Below are 12,211 nucleotides of genomic sequence, written 5' to 3'. Positions count from 1 at the left end.
ATAAAGGTAACAAATTCAAATTAAGATAACAAAGTGTGGAGCTGGATGAACACAGCAGGCCAAGCAGCATCTTAGGAGCACAAAAGCTGACGTTTCGGGTCTTTTCTGATGAAAGATCTCGGCCCGAAACGTCAGCTTTTGTGCTCCTAAGAAGCTGCTTGGCCTGCTGTGTTCATCTAGCTCTACACTTTGTTATCTCGGATTCTCCAGCATCTGCAATTCCCATTATCTCTGATGCAAATTCAAAATTTACTGTTTATATCTGTGAAATGCACTCTGCAACAAGTTGTAAGCTTTTATGAGAAGCAGCACTTTGATATGTAAATATGAAAGATATATTGGACATATTTTCCTCAGAATTTTAATTTATGATGTCTCTTTACAGAATTTTCTTCACCCTTACCTGATTTATATTGATGAGAAGAGATGATTTCGGGAAGCTATTTCAGCAGGCTGTGAAACAAAACTGAAATATCATGAGACCCCCAACAGGGAACTGAAGCACCCATTTCAAGGCTGGTGTAATTTCTACTCTAGCTCTTAAAAATTCATTCACCGACATAACAATACATCTGTAGTATATACATTGAGAATAGTCACATTTTACTCTTCACACCTATATGGTTCTCATGCATGTTAGAGTCAATACATTTATCCACTTCTCTGTAACATGCTCACATAAGCATTTTTTTTCCTTTCTTGGACAAGCAATAACATATCGGTGTTTAAATCTGATCTCTGTGAGGCAAAGAAATGAGAGAAATATGAGCACATATATGAGTATAAATCCTGTTACAAACATCAATTGTTAATATCTTCAGCATCCGACAAATTCACCATCTGTCCGATGATAGAATAATAAGGCACAGCAAAATGAATTCTTTTTCCTGGACTCAATTTAATCCAAACCACAAAGACCGATAGATGCCTTGCTTTATATTAGAGCTCTCCTTTGTATAATTGGAGGTGAGCAGATGTAGAGGGAAAGTAAACCAAGGATAAGAAGCAGAGAAGCAGAGACAGACAAGGAAAGCGCAAGAGAGAGACAGAAAGAGAACCCAGGGAGAAAAAAGGACAGACAAAGATGGAGGGAGAGAAAAAGTCCAGGGAGAGAAAGGGAGGTAAGGCAGAAAGAGACAGAGACAGAGACAGGTAGACAGAGAAAGAGAAGGATAGAGAAGAAAAAGAAGAAAACCTAGAGAGAGTGTGATGATAATATGGCTTTAAGAGGGATATTTTGTGTGCTCTCTTTTATGAAGAATGGTTGACACAGAGCATTCTGCTCAAAGCGATTAAAGTAAACCGCTTGTGAGGCCTTGGTTCTTTTTTTCAGTTGAAACAATAGAAGCAGCCTAAATGGAAGGGGTCAAGCTCTCACAGAACCAGGATTTTTAGTTTTAGCTTTCTGTAGCCCCTCAAGTCTTGAAGCTGTGTTTGGAAGCTTTTATTCCTCTCTCTGTCACAGATAAAAGCTGGGGTTCTCTTCCTACTGCTGGAATTGCATGTGAGACGATCTATTTTATTGAATTTGCCTTCGCCAAGGTGAGTTTATGGGATATTACCGTATTGGAACAGCTAATTAGCAGTAGTAAAAATATCTATTAGTTTGTTAAGCATTTTGATAGAACTACAGTTAATCCAATTCTTTTCTTTAATTTTTTATATTATTTTATGTTAACTGTTGTGTAAAAATAAAGTGTGATTTGCTTTAAATCGATTAGTTTGACAAATCAAATTGTATCTTGAATGCAATGCCTTACATTAACCTTGAAAATAAGAAAATGTTGGGGTCTGGACTGTCTTTTAAATGTGTTTTGAGAGAGTTTCATCTGGTCCATGACATGAGAAATAGAGAAGGATCGACAGTCAAAGAGAGAAAGAGAGAGAGAAAAAAAGGGAGAGAAACAGAATAATTTGGAGGAAGGAAGCAAATGTACTGTAGTCAAATAGGCAGATGATACAAAAATAGATAGAAAGGCAAGTTGTGAGAGGGATATAAAGAGTTTAGAAGAGATATCGATAGGTTAAGTAAGTCGGAAGGATGTTGGCAAATGAAGTATAATGTGGAGAAATGCAAAGTTGTTCATTTTGAAAGAGTAAAAAAAGTTTCAGATTATCATTTAAAATGAGAAAACTGCAGAAATCTGCAAAACATAGAGCCTGGAAATAGTTTGCATGAAGCACAGAAAGCTAGCACACAGCTGCAACAGATAGCCCAGAAGGTTAATGGAATGTTGGCCCTTATTTCAAGCATTTGGTGTATAAGAGTAAAGATGTCTAATTGCAAATGTACAAGGTGCTGGTAAGACCACATCTGGAGCATTACGAGCAGTTTTAGTCCCCTTATTTAACGAAAGATAGTGTTTTATTACAGACAGTTCAGAGAAGATTCAGTAGAATTATTCACAGTATGGAGATAGCAGGCCAAGCAGCATCAGACGAGCAGGAAAGCTGACATTTCAGGCCTAGACCCTTCTTCAGAAAAAAAAAATTGGTAACTCATCTCAATCCACATGGACAAGGAGAACCACAACTTCGACTGGGACAACACCAAGATCCTGGGTCAGGCTAGGCAGAGACAAGCACGAGAATTCCTGGAAGCATGGCATTCCACAAAGCATGCTATTAATAAACTCATTGAACTCGACTCCATATACATTCCACTATGGAGGAAACCCAGAATTGAGGCAATCCATCACAATGGGCCCCAGTGTGCTTCACTGCGGATGTTGCCAAGCATGGTAACGAAACGTCTGCGGAACAACAAACCAGCTTGGCGAGACAACCAACCTCAACACCCACAACCTGAGCTACAGATCTACTCCAAAATCTTAGCTCTACACCTTGTTATATCAGATTCTCCAGCATCGGCAGTTCCTACTATCACAGTATGGAGAGATTGTTTTACAAGCAAAGACTTTACAGGTTGGAGTACTCACTGGAGTTTAGAAGAATGAAACGTCATAGAATTGTAGAGTCACACAGCACAGAAACAAGCCTTTACGCCCAACTCGTCCATGTCAACCAGGTTTTCTGAACTGAACTAGTCCCGTTTTCTTGAGTTTGGCCTGTATCCCACTAACTCCTTCCTATCCACATACCTGTGCAAATGTCTTTTAAATGTTGCAATTGTGCCCACATCTGCTGCTTCCTCTGACAGCTCGTTTCACATACACACAACAATCGATGTGAAAATGTTGGACCTCGTGTCCCTTTTAAATCTTTCCCATCTCATGTCAAACCTAAGCTGTCTAGTTTTGGACACCTCACTCTGGGGAAAAGACCTTGGCAATTCACCTTATCTCTGCCCCTCATTATTTTATACACCTTTATAATATCAGCCCCTCAGCCTCCTACACTTCAGGGAAAAAGATCCAGACTATCCACCCTTTGCTAATAACTCAAACTTTCCAGTTTCAGTAACGTCTTTGTAAATCTGTTTTCCACTTTTTCCAGGTCAAACATATTCCTCCTACAGCAGGGCAAACAGAATTGTATGCAGTACTCTAACTGTGGCATTACCAATGCCCTGTACAGCTGTAACATGACATTCCAACTTCTGTATTCAATGCTTTCAATGATGAAGGCAAATGTGCCAAATGCCTTTGTCACCACCCTGTCTATCTGTGTTGCCACTTTCAAGGAATTACATACCTGCACCCCTAGGTCTCTCTGTCGACAACCCTCCCCAGTGCACTGCCATTAACTGTGTAAGTCCTGGCCTGGTTTGTCTTACCAAAATGCAACACCTCACACTTATCTGAATTAAAATCCACCTGCTGTTCCTTAGCCCACTAGCCCAGTTGATCACAAGTTCATTGTGCTCTTACATCCCTTCTTCACTGTCTGCTACACCATCAATTTTGAGCCATCCACAAACTTATAACTGCGTGTGACTCTCCAGCCGACTCCGAGGATCTAGGCCTAGCTCCCCATGGCAACCACCAGCCTGCCCATGGGGGCAGACAGAAGGCCACATGACTAGTTGCTCTGCTGCAATGAGGGCCATTGCCTCCCACTTTGCTGTCTGCTCCTGTCCCTCCCTGTGCATCATGGATCTTTTAAAGGGAAAGAAATTTGTCACGGAGCCATACTTTTTATCGGACACAGACACACAGGCTGCCTATTCCCTGGTCATCATTGATCCTGTCTGTGTGCATCACAGGCTCCTCTCCTGTTTGGGCCTGAGCAGGACCCTGGTCTCCAGCAGGACCCTGGTCTCCAGCAGTCCCTGAGAGTAAGCCACCTGGGCCTTTTCTTCCTCAGCCAGCAGCAGAGCTGTCACACTTAGATGTTCATCAGATTGTGGTCTCAAACTGTGATATATTGGTTGCTGCAGGTACTTTATGCATTAACCTGTTCAGGCACGTTATGTCAAACCTTTGGCCCATACTCTGGACCAGGTGGGACTTTAACCCAGTCTTCCTGGCCCAGAGATAGAGATATTACCACAGGAGCCTACATTGGTGCTTGCAATGAAGCGATGGATGTAGACTGCACATTAGGCATCTGATGGAAATGCCTGATGTAATGGTAACGCAACATAGTCAAAGGTGCATGAAACATTATTAGGCAGTGGTACGTTCCCTGACAGAGCACTGTTGATCAGCCACCATCTTGCAGCAGTGGACTTAGGTTTTTCTAAGTTGTCTACAAGTACTGACATCTGCAGCCACCTCATTGCAGGCTGTCTTTGTCATTCAGAATGGCATTCTGTTGCCATCCCTAAGGAAATCTCTTATCCCCGGATGGCCTTTTGGAAAACCCCAAAGTAGGTGTTACCAAAGCGCATTTTGCCTCATCTTTTACATCTCCAGGGGCTGAGTGGAGGTGATGAGCTGAGATTGAGTTATGCCTGTGAGTTGCAGACAGTGACGTGTTGTCTGGATGCTTTTTAAATGTAAAACTCAGTTGATAAAGCTCAGTAGGTCCTGGTGGCGTCTTTCTTCCCGCCGCACCTTGGTGATGTTTAGAGTTTTGCCCACGTGTGCATTTGGAAATAGCCAGGAAGAATATAATGATGCATGAAAACTCAACCAGGCCACAAGAAGATGTACAGAACAGACTAGCTTTTATAGTGTATTCCTCATCCTCTTCCAGCTAAATGTTAATGTGGAAGCCTGCCCATGATAAAAGCCGTCATGGGCAGCATGGTGGCTCAGTGGTTAGCACTGCAGCCTCATAGATCCAGCAACCCGGGTTCGATCCCAGCCACGGACGACTGTCTGTGTGGAGTTTGCACATTCTCCCTGTGTCTACGCAAGTTTCCTCCGGGTGCTCCGGTTCCCTCCCACAGTCGAAAGATGTGCTGGCTAGGTGGATTGGCCATGCTAAATTGCCCATAGTGTTCAGGGGTGTGTGGGTTATGGGGGATGGGTCTGGGTGGGATGCATTGGGCCAAAGGGCCTGTTTCCACACCGCAGGTAGGTAATCTATAAGGGTGGCACGGTGGCTTAGTGGTTAGCACTACAGCCTCATAGCGCCAGAGACCTGGGTTCGATTCTTAACCTCAGGCGACTGTTTGCGTGGAGTTTGTACATTCTCCCCGTGCCTGCATGGGTTTCCTCCGGGTGCTCCGGTTTCCTCCCACAGTCCAAAGATGTGCAGGCTAGGTGGATCGGCCATGCTGAATTGTCCGTAGTGTTCAGGGGTGTGTGGGTTATAGGGGGATGGGTCTGGTTGGGATGCTTCAAGTGGCAGTGTGGACTTGTTGGGCCAAAGGGCCTGTTTCCACATTGTAGGGAATCTAATCGTGCTTTCAGGTCAAGGTCCACATCTAGACTAAACAAAATGGATTCCAATCAATGTGTATGCGAAACACAAATAGAAAAAGTAAATGCGCATAACACAACTGAATTAATAAAATAACCAATTAACTAATCGCGTAAAAACTAAGCCACCCACTACAGTAACAACGCTGAAACATGAGTAAATATGAATGATGGTGGCAGCTACATGGAAATTATAACAGCAGACAACGTAAAACAAATGAGAAATAATCAAATGGTGCACTGAAAGGCAATTCCCAGGCCAGTAAACAGAGATTATGAACAATAAGACATCATTAGCTCATGATGAAAAATATGTAAAATTTAAAGGCCACTTACAATCTTGATAACTCAAAACCTGTTTGAGAAGTGAATTTTGATAAAGCAACCTTGAAATTGTATGGAATGAAACTGCGTACTGCCAGGAACACATATTGAGACCATGACAGCTAAAACTTACAAAAAGTGTTAAAGAAAAAGCTTAGGAAATTTTAAAATAGTTAAACCCTAAAAGCATCAACAAATACATTTCTTTTAGGCACTAGCATTTCCCATGATTTGTGAATATAAATCTTTCAGATGTGCAAACGTGGAATACTTGCAAACTAAATCAGGAGCTGTTCTTTTGAAATATGATCATTTCGGTATAGAAATTACTCGATTATCTCACATTTCCTTCAAATACCACATGTGGTCTTTGAAAACTGAAGAGTTTGGCTTGGAGCAGTAACACTATACAGCATTTATTAGTTACACTTTCCTGCCTTTGTTTCCAAAGCATTATATTTGAAATGATTAGTAGAAATAGCAAGAGGAGGATTGAGTAGCATGATGTTCATTTATTTGTTCATAACACTGAAATGTATACATGTTTTCCAAAGCAAACAGAAGTTTTTCAGCAAAAAATATTTCTCAAGTAAAAGACAATTTTGTTTGCTCTTGCCATATCAGGAGACAGCTACTGCTGCCACATAATGGAACCACTTCCATTGCCAGAGGAACTCCAGCAAAGCTGAGGACACTATGGGGGATCACTACATAAAAATATTCATCCATTTTAATAAAAACCTTTGTATTTCAAGCTCCCTCTAAAAGTGTTGGGGTCGGAAAAAGAAAACCGGAAGGGAAGAACATGTCTGTCATTGCAACGAAAGCTGTCATGACATTTTATAAGAAAGTCCTGAATTAAAGCAGCAGAGATCAACTCAAAGATGTACAATCAGCACAAACTTAATGCAGAATATTGGGCCAATTTCTGTAAACATTCAGTACCAGCCGGTTTCAATTTTGGAAATGTACAGGTGAAATCCTTGATGCAAGAATGTTTACGGAAATAAAACAATACTTCACTTATAAATTGTGCAACATTAAACATGTGGGAAATTATTAAACTACCCTTAATACACTTAATACTTTCTTCATCTATTAACATTTTCAAAGGTAGCCATTTGAACTAGAATTAAGCAGCAAAAGATTTTTTTTAAATAGAAAATGAGCTGCACAGATTTGTGCAGTGAGCAGTTTCTTAACCAGTCTTAAGATTTCTTAAGCTGCCTAATGACTTACTTACATTACAAATTTTTTCCTGGTAAAATATTGAGAAAATGATAGGCAAGATATCTTAGTTATCTTAAATGGTCACACCAGGAAGTTTTTATCCAAAAAATGAAATCTAGCATAAGATCCTGTCTTGTTCAGTTTTGTGCAGTTTGCCTGATTTTGCACCATGATAAATTCATTACATTATTTCTGAGCACACCACTTTTTTTTCTACAACTTCTCCCACTTCCATTATTTATATCAGTAAATTATTGAATTAAAGTTGAGATTAGCAAGTAGTTGCAGATATTAGTACAACAATGCTGGCATGTTATTGTCAGTATTCTCAGTAACTGCTGCATATGCACTGAAAATTGCTTTCTGAATGATCAAGGGTCAAATTACTATTTGATTGCAGGATATACCAGTAAAGTAAACATCATGTGAAGGGAGCTTAAATAGGCCTTGAGAAATGGTCACTGATTCTTTATTAGCCAATGATTTTCTGCGTCGCAATTCAAATTACATGTTACAATTCCTCATATGGTTACCTGATTTATATCAGTATACAGTGACACTGATTAATTTTTAAAATGTCTATAAATTGAACACATATAAAGTTCCAATTGAAGAATGTCACCACACTGTTGGTGGAATGTTTATTTGTTGATTTGAAACTTTATCATATTGAGCTGTAACACATATTTACACCCTAGTGTTGTGGGTCAGTCACCACAAGTTACCTTTGCTTTGGCTACTTATTAAGAAACAATCAAGTACTGAAATAATGTTTAAGACTATTGCTTGTAACCATGAGACTCCTCAAATTAGCAAGTTAAGCCTCAGAACTCAACTTAACTATTTCCTGATTAATGGTAAATTTAGCTCCGTCTCCAACCAAAAGTATCTGAAGTCCAGAGTTCAATCCTTGCGCAGTTCTTCGAAGTTCCGTTGCTCTATTGCTCTGGTGTTGGATTCTTAGTTTTTTTTCTGTCCTTCAGGTCTGTGATGTGATATTATTGATGCCTTTTCCGATTCTTTCCTCCTCAATATTGCAAGTCTGCAACTTGCCTTCCTATCAGAAGTAGCTTCTTTGTTCCTTGTTACATTTGGTCTTAACTGTCTGTTTGAAGACACAGCTATCCTACAGTTCATTCCTTAAATTCTTCTGCTGTGTAATCAGTTGTCCTTGTGGTATAAAGTAGCCAGTTGTGATGCAGAATTGGCTAGTGCAGTATTTCCTTATGGCATTACAGTGTCAGCCTTGGCTCATTGCAAACCAGTTCTTGGGGAGAATCCTAGAATAATTGAGTCATAGAATTTTACATTACGGAAGGAGGCCATTTGACATATTGTGTCTGTACTGGCTCCCAAAAGAGCTACTCAGCTATTCCTATCCTCTGGACCTATCTCTGTAACCCTCTGAATTCTTTATTTTCAAATGTATATCCAGCTGTCTTCTGAAACCACCTATGGAATCCACCTCCACTACTCTCCCAAGCAACATGTTCCAATCCTAACAACTCTCCGAGTAAAGATGTTTCTCCTCATCTCACTTTCAGCTCTCTTACTGACAATCTTGAAATTGAGACCCCTAGTTACCCCTACTGACCAATGGAAACAGAATACCCTTCGATAATTTTGAACACCTCAATAAGGTCACCTCTTAATCTTTTCTGCTCTGAAAAGAATAAGCCCAATTTCTCTCATCTTCTCTTGTATCTAAAATCCCTCATTCCTGGCATGATGCTAGCAAACCTTCTTTGAACTCTGCCAGGGCTTTAATATCCTTCCTTGAATAAGGTAGTCGGAACTGAACACAATATTCCAAATGTGGTCTGACCAATGTTTGAATAGGTGTAGCGTCCCTTGCTTTTGTACTCCATGTCTCTAATTATAAACCCAAGTATCCTATAAGCTTTCTTAACAAATCTTTCAACTTGCCTAGACACCTTCAGAGAATCATGCATGTGGACTCCAAGGCCCCTTTGCTCCTGTATTCCTATTCCAGAGCCTTTAGTACAAACTCTAGGTAGGCTTTCAGTGCAACATGGAGGGAATGCTTTGTTTGTGCGAGCTTGCTTTGTGTGTAACTTGGCTGCCGTGATTGCCTCACTGCACATGTACTTAATTGGCTGTTAAAGCATTCTGGGATGCTATGAGATCAGTGAAGTGGCTAGATTGCATGGAAAGGCTCAGGTAGGAAATAATATTTGGGCCTTGACCGATCACAGCTGACTACAAATTTCAACTGATGTGCAAGCTTATATATGACTTACTTCTCCATTTAAGTTTTAAGTACTTCAGTTTCACTTCTGTGTAGATATATTGTCTCCTAAACAGATTAAGGCTTGATCTAATGAGAACTGCTTGGGAAGAATGTAATTTGAAAACAATCCATCTAATTAGTTTACATATCAATCTAATTTCTCAACAATTGCAAATTTCAAGGCCATGTGCAGCAGATGGCAAGATAACTGAGCAGCAGATAGCATTGAATAATAATATGCTGCATGAAGCAATAATTTTTCCTGTCAGATGAAACTCATCTTGATTTGTTATGTTTTTCACACAGGTATGATTGAGACCACAGAGAAGTTATTTGTGTACGATAAAGTGAACTGCCTCCATCTATGACAGGAATCTTTTTCTGATATATTCTGCCTCCAACCATTGAGAGACAAAATGTGTAGAATTCCTGGAGAGATATTAACTTGCCTTGTGCTTGGAGGTAAGCAATCACCTTGTCAGGACTTATGAAGGAGGATGAGTGAGCTGAACTGTATATCCATAACAGAATCCACCCCACTTTCCTCGATCCATTTAAATATGAAGAGAGTTGGGCAAGCTGCATCATGGGTTTATGATAATTCCTGCTGGCCATACCCCTTTCCATTCAGAAGATTATTTGCACACATGTATCAAAGAAGAAAATATTCTCTGTTAACAGTATGATTGCACTAATTTAGTGTTAATGAAGATTGTGACAACCCATGTGCTTTTGGGGAAGAAAGGGAGGCCTGTGCAAAACTGGGAATTGTACAACTGTGGCAAAGTTCAACAGGATTTGAAGGTAATCCTAGCCAGAAGTAAATAGAAAGTCCAAGAAATCTAAACCCATATCTGAACCTTTGAAGCTGTACTCAGACCAAATGGTTAACTTCCAAATTTTGATAAACAATTGACTTGAGATTTTGGTGAATAAGTCAAATGGATGTTGAATAAAATTTGAGTTAAGAACTGCAATTTCCAAAAAAAAAAGTAATTGTATTCATTGTACTATTAGACAACAATCATTAAAGATAGAATGCAACTATGTGTATTCACATTCTTTGACTTACGGTTTAAAATATGAATCTTGTGGCTTCTTATAGTGTATACCTCTGTTTTGGATCCTAAAAATGAGTAAAACAAGACATTTGGCAAACACAAAAGAAGAATTGATGGGCATAGGTTGTTACATCATAAAACTCATATCTAAATCCATTTGTCACTACTCATTTTTACTACAGCACGCCCCTTCAAGCAGATATTTCACTGCAAAACTGAAATCAGTGAAACCCTCTCCTTTCCTAAAGTAAACAATTTATTTTCAAACAAAAGTGAACGAGAAAAAACCTTGAACTCTTTCTTTTAAAATCTGGCAAAGTTATAAACGATATTTTAAAACTGGAATTAAAGCAATTGAATTTGCTTTGAAGATTTGTCTAAATCAGGTTTGAAAACATTTGCACAGTTAATGTTTTAAATGAATTAAAGTCAAGAAAGGCCCCAGAACCATTCATCTATTTCAAATGTATACATTATCCATGGGTCAGGAAAGTATTCAGTTTCACTTTTGGCTATTATTGAATGTTTGTTTTGAGCTTAGAAATCTTAGTTTTGCATAAATAAATCATGCACACAAACGCACCTAATTATCAATGTAAAAATAGGTTGAGATAAGACTATTTTTCACAAGTACTAATTATTACTGCATCTGTCTCCATCATGACTTACCATAGCCACAAGTTCAACACATGGAATTTTATCAGACTCTATACAATTTGGGCTTGCAGTGAGATGAGTGGCAGAATCGGGTGAGATTTTTGACAAGATCCATCTCAATGTGAAGATTATCTTGCCTCAGTTTGTATGCTTTTCTCAAGTGGCATGTCAAGAATCTCACCGAGTAACAGTGAGTTCCCAATCTATTTCTTATTGAGTGCACTGTTAACAGTCCATTTTGTCATGAATTGTCAGCTTAGCAAACTGGCTGTCAGGAAAACCTGACTCTAGAGTGAGTTCCTGGTAGGTTGTCACCTCCTCTGAACGACCTCCATATTGCCTTTGGTCAAATTACAGAGGAGGGCAGAATTTGTGAGCACCATACCCATGTACCCTTCTACCAGGCTCATTGGTACTCAACATTCAGGCACACTGCTGGCATCCTGACAACCACAAATGTCCTATGGAGTAGGGAAAGCCAGCAAATAGCAACATATCGCAGGATCCGATACGTTCCTATATAGGGTCAGGAACCTAGTCGGCGGCATGTAGTCTTACTTTCTAACCAATAAACCCTTGGTTTGATGGCTTTCTGGTGGAACTTCATGTAAAACAGCTTCTTGATTGCTTGATAGTAGTGAAAAACATGAAATTTTTCACAAGTTTGACATCTTTTCCAAATTATAAATGGTCGTTGTGTTAACTCAAACATATGGTTTAACACCTGTGTGATTCCAGCTGAGTTTGATTGAGGAAAAACATTGTGATCAAATGGAAAACGGATTGTGTTCCATTCACATTCATCTGCCACAAAGTGAGTTTCAGCTTTCCATTTAACCTAACATAAAGCAAGGAGGCAGGCAGTCTGGGTACCTATGGTCTGTTTGTTGATTGGCCCAAAATCAAATAAAAAGTCA

Source organism: Stegostoma tigrinum, chromosome 1 (genome assembly GCF_030684315.1).
Source record: "Stegostoma tigrinum isolate sSteTig4 chromosome 1, sSteTig4.hap1, whole genome shotgun sequence".
NCBI classification, from domain to species: domain Eukaryota; kingdom Metazoa; phylum Chordata; class Chondrichthyes; order Orectolobiformes; family Stegostomatidae; genus Stegostoma; species Stegostoma tigrinum.
The sequence above is the reverse complement of the archived record's forward strand: the minus strand, read 5'-3'. Positions refer to the sequence as shown.